General features: G+C 32.2%; 1 protein-coding gene across 1 annotated transcript in view; it reads right to left on the bottom strand.

Moving 5' to 3' along the window:
- Window positions 1–3,148: 3,148 nt before the first annotated feature.
- The window catches only part of LOC127704398 (uncharacterized), a 71,890-nt gene continuing 58,757 nt past the window's right edge, over window positions 3,149–16,281 (bottom strand). The window contains exon 3 of the transcript XR_007983264.1: window positions 3,149–3,205. The gene's annotated coding sequence lies outside the window, so the exon portion shown is untranslated. The remainder of the gene's footprint in view (window positions 3,206–16,281) is intronic.

Consider the following 16,281-nt stretch of genomic DNA (forward strand, 5'->3'; position numbering starts at 1 on the left):
GCCCGGTAATTAAAATCAATTTGCCTATACAGGTAGACAAGACTGTCTGGTACATTATGTACATTATATAGAATCCACAATGACTCCGATTGTTTTGATCGAAAACAAACATTTTGTTACCCGGGCCATTTATAGCTTACTTCACAGAATAGGTTTTGATAATTGATGAAGGCCGCACGGTGATGTTGTTGTTTACATCCTTGTCCTTTGGTCATTTGGTTGAAACATGCAGTTGCCGCGGTGTCAATCACACCACATATTTCTCATTTCTATATAAGATATCCGTATACCGTATAGAATATAGCAAGATGAGAAAAAATCTAAATAATACCAAACGGCACCCCAAACTGTACGGATGGAACATTATTCTTGTGAACAAACATGCTTTACGAAGAATGTAATTCACAAAAGAATATTTGCACAAAATTGCGAAACACATTTCCATTTATATAAAAATAAGGAGATGTGGTATGATTGCCGATGAGACAACTATCCACCAAAGTTCAAATGAAGTGGATGTAAGCAATTATATGTAAGCGTACGACATTAAACAATGAGAAAAACCCATACCGTATAGTGGGCTTTAAAATGCCCCGACATGAAAAATATGAAACAATTCAATTGAGAAAACTAACGGCCTAATTTAAAACAAAATAATTTACGAAAAACAAATATGACGGGCATGAACAAACGACAATCACTGAACTACAGGTTCCTGACTTGGGACAGGTACATAAAGAATGTGGCGGGTTTTATCGTGTTTGTGAGCGCTCAACCCTTCCCCCAACCTGGGACAGTGGTGTAACAGCACAACATAAGAACAAACTATAAAAAGCAGTTGAAAAAGGCTTAACATATCAGCTCGGTACAAAGAAAAACATCAAACAAAAACACAGACAGGACGTGGTAGGGTTTATATCCACTCTCATCCCTAACAATAACGAAAAAACACTAAGTACAGATCTGAGAGTTCTCGCAGTTACTGACAGCTAGTTCAAAGCCAATAATAACTAATAAAACATCATGTACCTAAGACTAAAATATCAATCAGTACACATCTAACATCTAATAAATTTAGTGTAAAAACGTAATTAATAGTCAGAGAAAAACATGAACTTGTGCAAAGCAAAAAAATAGGTATCGACGGATTGTAGTACCGTGCAAATACATATGTGTAATATTTAGTATATTTCTAATTTACTAATAACAAAATTAGTATTTATACCAATAAAAACCAATATTCAAAGATTTAGTTACAGTATTAAATAGGGAAACTTTTAGAATAAGTTTATTTAAAGGATTGACAAGTTTACCCGAATCGTATTTAAATTTCCAGGCTCGCTTATCAACATCACCGTACAATTTAGGATGTGCTATTCCGTTTGCAATAAGTTTTCTACAGGTACAGCCAAACTTGCGGACCCAATCTTTGTATCTATTGAAGAATTTAATAAAGGTTTTAAGTAATTTATGATAACGAAATCCCTGACTTAATAATTTACTAGTTTTTATTAGTAAATTATTAATTCATAATTTATAAGTTAAGTACAATAATTTGCACACACATCAAAGATGAAGGTTCCAAACATCCGTAGTCAGCGGAATATTTTTAACGCAATGAGTGAGGGCGTTCAAATCAGCCTTCCATATAATGCATAGAAAGCTGTAATAATATAATAAGTATAATTGAACCATTCATGACACGAAATCATTACGCCCGTATGAAAAAGCAAAAGCAAAGAATAGTGCTTGTTTTCTTGTTTTTTTTCTCAAATTCACAGTCAGGCCATCAATATGGAGCAAAAACTCTCTCAACACAGTGTATGTTAAAGACGGCGTCTAGCCTTTTGGCAGAATTCTTTGCTAAATGTTAATCCTGGTACATCACACAGCTGAACGGTAATGTCAACAAATTATATATTATGGCTAGCAAAGACATCCAATCAATGATGTCATAAATAGCAAGATAAAGGCAGTAACTGTATAGCTCAGAAATAAAACAAACATCAAGATAACGATAGGGACCATCAAGATATATTTTCAAATCAGATATTTGGTGGGGAATTGCATATGAATGCAAACAATTCTTGTGGACTGCAAAACAATTTCAATAAATCAATCAAGCGATCAAATGATGAAGCACATAAAACAAAACTCATCTCAAAAATTAAAACACCGTTAATTTTCTTAATTTCAAAGTCAGTGAGGCCTCCATCGTGAAGTAGAAACTCTTAACGCGCTCTCGACGGTCCCTATATGTTTTAAATAATTCTTTTTTTTTTTTTTTGACAACATTTACAACAAAAGTTTTAATGCATAGCATATTACATAAGCTTGTCTGTCATTTTCACAACATGGATTTTACCATAGTTCTCATTTTTGCCATAAGCGCTTCCGATTAATAAATATCCTTCACTGTCTATGCATAAACTGCGTGGGGATTCTAGACCAAGATCGTTGTAAATTAACTGCAGACCAAGTAACTCGCCTTTCGAATTAAGAACATGTAGTGAATCATGACTAATGTCTGCAACTACAATGGTATCACTAGGCGATATAGTAATTCCTTGTGGGTTGAATGTTCATGAATTCTTATGTCCGTTGTAGGTAAACTTCAAACGGCCATTTCTATCTACAGCTAATACTTTCTCATTGTTCTCGGTCAAACAATCAAGAACATAGATAATATTTCTAGAATCAGTACGAATACGTAATGTATAACTGAACAATTTATTCCCTTTTTTGTCAAATTCTAATGTAACTTTCCGTTGATAATCACTATCGAAAATTATCACTTGTTTGACAGAAAAATCCTGGGCCGGAAACGGTGGTCCTTGTTCTCGTATTCCAACTATTACCTCGTTGTCTTTGTTTACATGTATGGTCAAAGGTTTCATTGGAGTTGTATCTAACATAGCCTTGACTTCATCAGTATGTGATAAAATTTGAATTTTGTTGGTGCCATATTCTATAAAAAGCATTTCGCCGTCTTTATTATTGCAAAGTCAGATATACTTCTCTTTAACATCTGCAATATCTTAATTGATGATTTCAAAAGTTTTCCTTTCACAAACTGATGATCGTCACATTTGTTACTGCACCAATTATAGTAAAGTAAATCGTCATTTGAGCAAAGTAAAGTATGAACAGAAGGCAAGGTAGATGTGTATGAATTGAAAACTGATGAAATAACTACAGACGTTACCTCCTGATGATGACTTGCTGATACCCTGAATAGAAACAACGTCATGATCTTGTGCAGACTGAAGTCCTTGATGAACAGTAAATTTACATGAGTTACACATGCGAACATTGCAATCGTCACATTTCCATTTAATCTCTTGTCCTTTGCAGAAATAGCACGAAACTGGCACTTGCGCTTTTCTAATACTTGATGATTTCAATGATTTCGCAATTTCTACAGTAAAAATACAACATTACGTGACGTGTATTTCTCTATTATTTGTTACTAGATATACAGTGTCAAAGATTAATACTTGACTTTTTTTATATGTAATACTATTTAAAGTGTTGCCTTCCCATGGCCTATAGATAAAAAAAGTTATCATCAATATATAGTCTAAAGATTAGTTCAACGATACTGATGAAAGATAAATACGACACTTTCAATCTATCCTACAGTTTATTAAGGATGTACGCTACTCTGTTTCAAAATAAAAAAAAACATACATTCAACATTGGCACCTTTATACCTTCCAAAAACTATGAAAAAATAACATAGATTTAGTTGAATTATGGCTTTTTAAACTATATGTAATAAAATTATGAAAAGAAAATGAAGGGTAAGCGGGCAATATTTTTAATGGCACTACACTGATAAAGCCAGATGAAACGAAATATCTGACAAAATTTCAAAAATAAGAGGAGCAAACATCCTTCAAAATAAAGAGGCAATATATCAAAAAAATTGTTCATAGTCAAAATTAAATTTCAATCAAGAAGTTGATAACCGAAGGAGTTATACCTCATTTAAGTTCATCATTGGAAGCCCATTATGCGTGTAAAAACTTACAAAATTGTTTTACTTACATTGGTGTTCTATCTAGCCTCTTCAAATAGATACATTTTTTTAATGCAGTGTATATCTTTCTTTCAAAAGGCGTCCTTGTTCATTTCGATTACTTACTCTATCTACAAATTAGACTGAAACGTTTTGTACCAATCAATAGAATAGAGCAAAAGTTTAACGTTTCCCTTTTATTTAAAAAAAATAATAAACCAAAATTAAATGAAAATTTAAAGGCCGATTTCCCTCTTGGGTGTTTTGTCAGAATGTATGGAGCGCTGTGTTTATAAACATGTTTACAATCACTTAAAAAGTTATAAGTTTCTTAGCAATTATCACTAAGGGGACTCAACAGTAAATCAAATGTAAAATATTTTAGATGGGTTCTGTAATACTATGAACGGTACCAATTTTACTGGTAAAGTTCTCGATAGTGGTAAAAAAATAAGGGTTGTTTTCTGTGATATACATATGCGCAAAGCCTTCGATAAAGGTTGATATAAAGGGTTTTTTTCAAATTACATCAAGCTGGAATATCTGGTAATTTATTGAAATAGTTTGAAAATTATCTATCAGAAGGAACCAAAGTGTGGCAATAAATGGGCCAAGTCTCGAATGGCTACTGCTTCAATCAAGGATACCCTAAGGATCTATCATAGGCCTCTACTGTTTTATGTATAAATGGCATTGTCGAGGTAGTCATGCAGAAATAAGACTATTGTTAATGATACTTCATTGTACTTAGAAGTACCCGATTGAAGCTGCTACAACACTAAACAATGACTTATATAGAATAAAAATACAGTTAATCAACGAAATGGCTTGCTAATTTTAATGTTAAACCATGAATATTTCTTAGACAAAACTAAATTGTAGCACCTTCTTTTAAACCTAAATAACAAAGAACTCAAACTAGTTGACAATCACAAACATATTTGTGTTTGATTTTCTAATAATTAATTTCCGCAAAACCGTATCGAATACATAATGAAAAATCTTATTTACGGGTCAATATTTTAAGGACACTGGAAACGTACTTGAACGGTTCACTCTGAAAAATTTTATATATGTCGTTTATAAGGCCAATATTAGAATTTTGTATCGGACAGACATTTAACAAACATAATACAAAGACTTCAAAATATTCAGCTTGATACCGCACGCATAGTTTAATACAGGTCGGACAAAACTCATAAATATTGGTACATTTGTAAATTATATGCTTAGTGGGAAAAGTTTTCAGAAAGATTGGAAAATCATAGATCATTAATGCTCTTGTCACAAAATTTAGTACGTAAACACCTAGCTGTCTTCGTGAACAAATACCACGTTAAGTAGGAAGTAGATATACCATTATACAAGGCAAAGTCACAATGTCTTAGAAATCACTACACGAATTCGCTTTTATTTTGAACACTTCTTCCCTGCAACAGTAAAATTATGGAATAAGATATCTTTTAATATAGACAATGTGACTCTATCTTTTAATAAAGAAAACATAAAGTTATGTGTAAACAAAATAAAAAAAGTTCCAACATATTATTATGTTGGAAACCGCATTGGACAAACTCTTTTTGTACGCTTGCGAATAAACTCCCATCTATTTTTACGTAATTAAGTGGATTTTAGCCAAAATTGTCGTTGTGGTGTCATAGAAACACGCTCTCATTTTTTGTTAACGTGTCCTCTAACTATTAGAACATACTCCAAGTGCTAATGAATTCTCATGAATGATTTTGTGCAGTATATTGGTGTTAACATTTTGCTTTTTTGGGTCAGATTAATTTAGTTAAATGACGAAGGAAACAGTACTTTTTTTGTTTTGGTACAACAATATATATTGATAAGTAAAAGGTTCACACCTTAATATAAAAGTTTCTTTAATATGTTTCATTCTATTTAATTTATTTCATTCACTTGTTGTTTTTTTTTTCTCTCCCTTTTTTCTCACACTACAATACAATCAATCCTATTTTGTATGTACTATTTTTACTATTTTCCAATTGACAGAGCATGATCCAAGTATTCATTACATCATATGTAATCATTTTTTGAGAGACAGATTGAAATAGGCAGTGTTGCTTGCTTCTGGATCCTGTTTATAATGAATTATATAGCATGATTTGACTTATTGAATATTGTTTAAGGGATAAACATACGACTTGGTTAAAATGTCTTTTACTGTTATATATCTTATTCGACCAGAATATTTTTTTATTTCAGTGGTAAAGTAAATAGTTGTAGATAGTTGTTCATTTACAATCATACCACGACTCATATTTTAATGTAAGAACTTTTAAGTGTTATTCCTTTTCGATAACTGAAATTGAGTTGTCAACCGTAAGGGGATCCAAAAATGTTTTTTAAGCTATTTGGACATTTTTATGATCTCATTTTCAATAAAAAAAAAATCTACACCAACTTCTGTAAGACAATTCAGGACAGACATCAAAACTCGGGATAAGAGATTTTGGCCTTAAGTGTAAAACTTTTGTCCGGAAACGATTTCTTTTTTAAAACAAACTGTTAATACAGAAATAGCATGGCTCGCCTATATGCATTTTTGATAGTAATATAAAATACAAATGTTAAAATTAAAATGACATGACTTCAATATGTAAAGTTTTGAAATCTTTCAAATTCAATGCACCACCACTGTTAACTGACCTTTTCAAATTGTAAACTATGCAAAAGCTTCATAGTAAAAAACAATGACTAAAGAGGCGGGTGTCTGTCATATTTGTTATTCGTTTTTCATGCCCAAAGTCTGAGCCCGTACTCGATGGCCAGTAGTTGTCGTTGTTGCTGTCTTTAATATTTGTTTTCGTTTATTGTTTTAGCATACATCCTCTGATTTTGGGTTTTTTTATTTAATCGTTTAACATCTTGTCATAGTGATGCCTCTAAGAGATTGCTATACGGTTTGGGTTTTGCCCATTTTGAAAGCCCTGCGATGACCTATAGTTATTTACATCCTCGTTCGTTGGTCTCTGGTCGTTTGTTGTCTCGATGGCTATCATGCCTCATCTCCTTATGTTAATACACATGAATAGGGCATGTATCCCCTCTTTCTCACACATTCTTTGAATGACATTTCTCTATTATTTAAGCTTAATTTCCTTTTTCCAATGTGTTTTTTCTATCACTTACATAATCTTATATTGGGAGAATTTAACATGTACATGTACTCTTTATCTAGACTGGTGTACAACACGTGTACAGAACAAAAGATTACAGGGAAGACAAACACGTGCTGCTCCCAATGTTATATTGTTTGAGAAATAACAGGAACACATTGAATAAAATAGAATAAGCTGAAAATCTATGGAAAATATCTGTATCATAAAAAAAGAGATCCGTGAAAAGGTTCGGAAAATCTGCAATTCTAACTTATTTAGCTCGATAACCATCTAGAGAAAATTTCGATATTTTTCCTTGTTTCCATATTTTACTAAAAAATGAACTTAGTTCATTTTCTGCATCATCATTTAGGAACAGTCTGATTGAGGTAAAACAAAATATTTCGCTATGACATTTTTCAAGAGAAATTTAATATTTTTACACGGTAAAAACTAAAAACTATTACATAATTATATTTTGCAGTACTTCTATATTATGTCTGCAAGGTCCAAATTGCACTTCCAAATAGCAAACAAAAACAGAATTTTCATTGAAAAAAGGAGATACTTTATACAGCCGGATTAAGCTGATTAAAAACATGGCCAAATTAATCATATAAGCTATTCTTGTGGATTTGCCGAATCTGATAACAAAAGGTTCAATATTATGAATAGGCAAATTTCGTTGTATGGAATCAACTACTACTCCGATTGTTTTGATCTATGATAAAAAATATACGCATCTTGCGTATATTTTTAGGAACAATCATTTAACTTCAAGGAGGGGAAGAGGTCAACAGATGACCACATGTTTATATTTTTTTCAACTACAATAAAATCAAGTTATTTTTTATTACCGAGTCAGATTTTAAATTTCAATGCTAAGAAAGTAAAAGGTGTGTGTATTCCTATGAAATCACACGCAGTAAATAAAGCTTGTATATACTGTAAATTTGTTTAATAAAACATGTGCAGGGGCGGATCCAGGGTCCGAGAAAAGGAGGCGTAATAGTGCATAATGGTAAACAAAAGTCGTCGAAATGTCTTTTTTACGATTTTATGCCAAAATATTATATTTTTTTCGATCAAAGGGTGGCGGACTCACTTTACCCCATCCTCTTTCCACCACCACCCCCATTAAACCTGCCACTAATTTGCATACACTTTTCCTGTTTTAAATATATCTCACTTATCTTTTGTATTTTTTTTTATTATACATGTAGAGGACATAGCGCAATGTTGAATGAAGATGCAAATTTATTACTAAAACGGCTGAGACTGGAGTTAAAGGTGGGAGTAATGACAGCGTAGTAATAAAAAAGACACCAACTATCTTATTATTAGCAAACAGTTTTGATTTGCGAGTCGTAATTCCATCGTTTAAAATAAAGTATCGTATTCACTACAATTCAGCAACAATATCCCCCAAAAAAGTACACATAGGATTCTATTTGAATTATCTATAATCAAAACTTTATTTTCGACGGCATTTTCGGGCAGAATTTCTGTCACATACAGTATCAAGCGGGTAAAAAACGATCACTATCCATTTCGTGCCATTCCTCTTCTGTTCATCTACTTAATATTAACTGTGCTATTAAACTAAGTTGAATCATTTTGTAATATTGAACACATTAACATAATTCAATAATGAAAGTTAGAGAAAACACATACCTCTCTTTAAAATGTTTTTCAATTCAACTGTTTAGTATAATTATTTTTCTTCTTCTTTGAATTTAAAATGCTGTATTTTGATTACGTACGGCAAAGATTTTTTTGCATTTTAATACATTAAAAAAAAGAAGATATAGTCGGTGGATGTACATGATACAACACTGTTGTTAATACTTATAGCGTTATTTGCTTGGTTCTACAATAGTATTGTGTTTAGAACAAAAACTTCAAGAAATTGAAATGGTCGAAATGGCAAAATCGGTCTAGTCTGAATGTTCCGATTGTTAAAATTTTAATACACTACTAATTATAAGGGATACCTTTAGGGGTGTGGATAAAATTAAAACTTAAATATTGGGCACGATTTATGTTCAATTTTCAACGGAAACGTGTGACATCATCGATTACAGTGACTGTTTGTGTTATATACCCGGTGGCGAATATTACAGTATATCGGCAATGTACAATATAATAAGATCAATAAAAAGGGCATACAATTATACCAATTATCAGCAAAAATTCGTTAATGATCCTCGAAATTTATCAAAAAGATACACAAAAGGATTTTGGAAGAACAAAGTTAATAGAAACAAAGCTACAGGGGCCTGTTAATCGAAGCGCTCTTATGACTAGGACATGTCCTGAGACCATCTTAGGGCATGTCATTGTCCAAAGTGGGTTAATCAAACGTGTCGTAACTTACGAAAAGTCACAGGAATTGTCCTAATTTATGACACCTATTTAGTTGTCTTACGATGGTCTTAGGATGATCATAACTTTAGAATGTATACTATGATATTATTTTTATTTATTTTTTTGTAATGTGATATACTATGATCATGGTTAATTTGTAATTGTTTAAACAAATACGACCGCCCTCTATATATATATATTTAGACCCCTCTAACAAGAAATTTGTTTTGCATGCACACGTATAAAAATTGCGGTTTTTATCCAACGCAATCATAGGTTTCAACGTTTTTTTCAATTTAGACTTGTTTATATTTTTTCGTTTGGGCTTGTATTATATTTGCCTTCGGGTTTATATGATCCGTTCATCCTATTTTGACTCCTCAAAATTCTAGAGTCTATCCCAAATTGAGGTAAATTATGTGGCCTTCCAATAACCGTTTTGATTCCTAACATCACTGAAGAGACATTAATTGTCGAAATCCGGATATGGTGTACCAAAAATATTTGCACCTTTGTTTGCGGTATACCATCTTCGCCGCAAGTTTATTGTTTTCTGTTTGGTATTAAATTTAAAGTTAAGATCCATTTATTACACCTTGTGATCCGTTTATTTGGCAATCGCCAATGGCAGTCAGCAGGATATAAGAACATTTGTTGTTCGACCTGTTAGTCAAATGCGTTTTGTTAAAATATACTTTTTCACATTTTTGATCTTTTGGAAAATGTTGTTTGTGCTGTATTTAGACCCCTCTAACAAGAAATTTGTTTTGCATGCACACGTATAAAAATTGCGGTTTTTATCCAACGCAATCATAGGTTTGAACGTTGTTTTCAATTTAGACTTGTTTATATTTTTTCGTTTGGGCTTGTATTATATTTGCCTTCGGGTTTATATGATCCGTTCATCCTATTTTGACTCCTCAAAATTCAAGAGTCTATCCCAAATTGAGGTAAGTTATGTGGCCTTCCAAAAACCGTTTTGATTCCTAACATCACTGAAGAGACATTAATTGTCGAAATCCGTATATGGTGTACAAAAAATATTTGCACCTTTGTTTGCGGTATACCATCTTCGCCGCAAGTTCATTGTTTTCTGTTTGGTATTAAATTTAAAGTTAAGATCCATTTATTACACCTTGTGATCCGTTTATTTGGCAATCGCCAATGGCAGTCAGCAGGATTTAAGAACATTTGTCGTTCGACCTGTTAGTCAAATGCGTTTTGTTAAAATATACTTTTTCACTTTTTTGATCTTTTGGAAAATGTTGTTTGTGCTGCATTTAGACCCCTCTAACAAGAAATTTGTTTTGCATGCACACGTATAAAAATTGCGGTTTTTATCCAACGCAATCATAGGTTTGAACGTTGTTTTCAATTTAGACTTGTATATAGATATATATATATATATATATGAATAAGGAGATTTGGTATGATTGCCAATGAGACAAATATCCACCAGAGTTCAAATGAAGTATAAGTGTAAGCAATTATAGGCAACCGTACTGCCTTCAATAATGAGAAAAACCCATACCGGATAGTCAGCTATAAAAGGTCCCGACATGAAAAATGTGAAACCAACGGCCTACTTTAAAACAAAACAAGTTTACGAAAAACAAATATGACAGACATGAGCCATATACAACCACTGAACTACAGGCTCCTGATAGGTACATAAAGATTGTGGAGGAGTTAAATATGTTTGTGAGCGCTTAACCCCCTAACCTTGGACAGTAGTGTAACAGCACAACATAAGAACAAACTGTAAAAATCAGTTGCAATAGGCTTAACTCAAGCCATCAATACGAGGAACAAAAACAACTGACATAAAAAGAATAGCAACAAAGCACCGAAATTAGAGTACTGATTCGGCGATTTTAAAGTTAAAGGCCAATCATGTTTTGTAGCTTTATACGTTTACATGATTCATGTATATATTATAACTGGTTTAACTAGGACGTCTGGTTCATGAAAAATAAGGTAAATGTTGGTACAGAGATAAGCACAGTTGGTTCCCATAGGAATGTCAACTGTCTGTTGAAAACCACGTCTATCAAACGTTAACAAATATGAAGCATTATGTCCATTTTACATACCTATTGTTTGAATCATAATTTTCTTAGTAATAAATTGTTCGTGACTACCACAAGAAATGTGTATCTACCTTGGTAATGTTATGACACAAAGATGGCCTTATTAGTTTTTAAGTCAAATGTTAAGAGCCATGGTTCACTCTATACTCTTTACTGGGGAATACACGTTTTTTTAATTTATTCTCTCTTTATAAGTTTTCGACTTATGAGTTTGGATGTTCCTTTGGTATCTTTCGCCTTTCTTTTATCTTCTTTATTTTTTATTGGTAAACAATATCGTTGTTTCTAACAATGAAAAAACATCAAAACAATGTCTATATGCTAACCAATTTTTCTATCCCGTAACTTTGTCATATCAGAGGTGGAATGCAGAAGAATTTGTCAGTCTAGAATATGCCAATGTTTTTTACTTGTTTGTTTTGAAAATTTGTCTTCTTGGCATTTAAGCCCAAATTTTTCTATACATGTAGTAATGTTATAACTTTTTTATGAAGACAGAATTAAAGGCTAAATTTTAATTGTTTTAATGAATGCCCCACTTCCATGAGATGCAAAATCTGCTGGCTCAAATGACACATTACATTTTGATGAAAGATTGAATTTAAAACAAAGATATAATGACTGGAGGCAAGCAAGCGAGTCTGATTTTATGATATGAATTCATTTCTATATAAAAAGTACAGAAATAGGTCGCCGAAAAGTAGTTTTTATCCAGAAATTTGCATTCGAAGTCTCAAAATCAGCGACACGGAAAAGTGAGAGGACGGGTATTTGAGAAAACAGAGCAATGTGGACGTCTGCTTCTGCTTGCTGGCAATATATCATGGGTCGATACCATCCGTGTAATACATCATTTGGTGCTAACAGTTCTGAAACAAGGAAAATTTGATTCTTTTACATACCTTGATCGTTTTCCTTAGCTTCGTAACCGCCACTCTGCGTCAAACATAGCCAACATCTCACATGTGGCGTTCTATACGGTGCATGTCCTCTTTTCATGATTAATACGTACAACTCTTTATCACAAGCTAGTACATGCAAGTTACATAACATTTGAATCATGGAAGACATGTATGCATAACACGAGAATTCCATGGGAATACATTTAACGGACAATGTGTATTTCATAAATTGCCGTTGGCAGTTTTGAAATTATAATTTTCAATACAATGTACAGTCAAATAACACCTTTAAAAGTCTAAAAGAATAACAAAATTAATGTGTTATCGATACAATTTTAAAGGAAAAATATTACTGACCAACCTGATACCATCTTAAGATATGTATGTTGATGTCCTAACTTTACGACTAATTTTAGGATTTATCTTTACTTCGGACAATCGATGCAATTTGGGGAAACTTTAAACTGTTTTCCGATGATTTTTTTATGTAAATTAGACATAAAAAAGTTTTTCCCTACATTGCATCGATTGTTAGTTGGACTTTACTTCTTTTAGTTGCTGTTACTTGACCGAGTACCAAAACATCATTTCACAGATATAATCTGGAGTCAGAAGTTGGCAATATAAAAATAGTCTGTTGGTAGAGTAGTTTCAACGCAATGAGTGAGGAAATTTAATGAAAAAAACAAAAGGCTACTTTGAATATATTTATTAAATTTTGTCTTTTACAACATTTGCAACCGAGCTTTACTTTAAACTGTCTGCAATTTTAACGACATGGATTTTACCGTAGTCCCCATTTTTGCCTCTACTACATCCAATTAATAAATATCCTTGAGCGTCAAAGCATAAACTACATGGACCAGTCATGCCCAAGTCTTTGGAAATGAACTGCAATCCAAGTAAATCTCCTTTCGAATTCATAACATGTAGTATAGCGTTAACTGGATCTGCAACTACAATGTTATCACTTGGCGTAATAGTAATTCCCTTTGGTTTAAATGTTCCTAAATTCTTTTGTCCGTCGTATGTAAACTTCAAACGGCCATTTCTATCAACAGCTACTATTCTACCGCTGTGGTCACTGTCAAATTGATCAACAACATACAGAATATTTCTAGAATCAGTACGAATTCTAGATACATAACTGAACAGTTTATTCCCCTTTTTGTCAAATTCTAATGTAACTTTCGGTTGATAATCACTACCGAGAATTATAACTTGTCTGATTGAAAAATCCTGGACTGGAAAAGGTGGTCCTTGTTCTCGTAATCCAAATAATACTTCGTTGTCTTTGTCTACATGTATGGCCAAAGGTCGCATTGGAGAAATGTCTAACACAGTCTTGATTTCACCCGTAGGGGGTAAAAGTTGAATCTTGTTGACATCATGTTCATAGAAAAGAATTTCGCCATCTTTTTTTATTGCAATGTCAAATATTTTTCTTTTATACGTCTGCAATATCTTTATTGATGATTGTAAAAGTTTCCCTTTCACGAATCTATCCTTCGATGATAAAACAAAATAGATAAAGTAAAGTAAATCGTCATCCGAGCAAAGTAAAGTATGAACAGCTGGCAGAGTAGTTGTTTATGAATTGAAAACTGATGAAATAACTGCTGACGTTACCTCGTTGGAACCTCGTGATGACTTGCTGTTTCGGAATAGAAACAACTTCATGATCTTGTGCAGATGTAAGTCCTTGGTGAACAGTAACTTTACAGGTGTTACACATGCGAATATTACAATCTCCACATTTCCATTTAATTGCTTTTCCCTTGCAGAAAAAGCATGAAACTGGCACTTGTGCTTTTCTAATGCTTGAGGATTTCATCGATTTCGCCATTACTACAAGTGAAAAAACAAAGTGGTCACGTGGTTCACCTTTTGTACGTTGGTTCTCGATAAATTGTGTCAAATGTTAGTACTTGAGTAACTTGTAATAGAATTTCCTTTCACGGCGTAAAGATATATTTATAGATATACACAAGTGTGGACACAGATTTGTGTTGTCTGATGGGCGAATTTTGATAATGACTTGCGCATAGCTGGATTCTGGTGGAACCAGCAGGCACTTTTACCACTGCAAATTCTAAAACTCTGTAGTGTTGTCTGGTGGGCGAATGTGAACACTGTTTTACGTAAAGGATATAAGCCGATAACAGTCCTTTCTGTAAAATATTGGAGAGGTCTGATGCAGCAGACCGAAGACCTGTTCAATATTTTATAGAAGGAACTGTTAGAGGCTTATATCTTACTTAAAACATTGTTTAACCACTCAAAGAACGTGAAAAAGCAAACAAACACAAACTTTTGTTAATATTTATTTCCATCAAGTGTGTAAATTGTTTTGGATTAACTTTATTAATTTATCTAAAATGTTTGCCCCTTTAAGCAGTAGCAATTAAACAGTCAGGGGTATTTCATAAAAAGGTAACTTTTAAAATTACCTATACAAGCTATGTTTAAAACGAGGCTTTTTTTAATATAACTTTTATAAGAAACTTTTGTAAATATTATTTTTATAGGTTTCCATTCATACAGATTTTACTAGCTTTAACAAATTTTCACAGACACCGGTTATTTTCCCCATGAAATACAAAAACTAATCCTCCTGAAACACTAATTGCCTTTCTGGCGCAATTAACTTTCATATCGACGCTTCTTGGTCAAATATTGGTCTCTTGGGACTATTAAAATATCATTTTCCTTCAAAATCTTGAGGTAGACAGATATAAATAGATAGAAACTTGTGATTTAAGTAAGACTTGAAGTAACTTATAATTTGTAACCCAAAACAAAAACAGATGTTGCTTAAATAATTATAATTACCAATTCTTTCAAAGATGTATTAATTACTTAAACAAGTAATATTTTTGTCATTATTTTTAAAGTAACCTTGTATCTCTAACTCCTTTCAAATTTAATAAATTCTTAATTTTATGCGATGAAATGATTTAAAATTACATTTAGTCAATGCTTCTTTTGAAATTCAAAATAACTCTTTTGAGTAATTTAATCATTTTTTAAAAACAAAAATTACCCATATAAGTAACTAAAAAAATAACTTGTATAAATAACGCCCCTGACTTAAACATGTTAAACAATAGAAAAAAATAAAGAACGGATGAAGGTAAAATACATGTAAAGCTACATGTAAATGAAGACACAGTGCATCTGTATCATGCTTTTTGTTTCCGCTAGGACTATATTATATATATTCCGTGCATACCTTTACATGCATTTGGTTTCTCAAAATGGATAAAGACGATGAAAGTAAATTCTTAATGCAAAATTCTTTCCGACAAGAAGATAGCGATGTCGAATATAGTTATTGTGTTAATTCAAACTTTGGATTAAAATCAAATCTGTGTTCAGATATATTCGATTTCAGTAGGGACAACGAGGAGAATTTAGTTATATCAGCTAATAATGGCAAGTTTCATATATAATATTTTAGAATGTAGTCATCTCCTTTTATTTCCTTATTCCGTCTTGGGTTTATTTTCTTTTTAAGCGAATGAGAAAAAAAGTCCCTCGATTTCCCTTTGCAAATTATAATGCTTTTTTTTTCTCTTTCAAAACGAAGCATTGTTAGTGTACATATCATTGTCTCTGTGCTTAATGTATAATTATTGTATTCAATCAATTTTACTTTTGAGATCTTAACTAAAGTGAAGTGTTTGAAGCTGTTCATAAATACATTGGAAAGAAACAAATTTAGTTCGTATTTTAACGTTATATATAGGAAAAATACCGTTATTAAAAACTCATGA

This window comes from Mytilus californianus, unplaced genomic scaffold (genome assembly GCF_021869535.1).
Source record: "Mytilus californianus isolate M0D057914Y unplaced genomic scaffold, xbMytCali1.0.p SCAF_1, whole genome shotgun sequence".
NCBI lineage: Eukaryota > Metazoa > Mollusca > Bivalvia > Mytilida > Mytilidae > Mytilus > Mytilus californianus.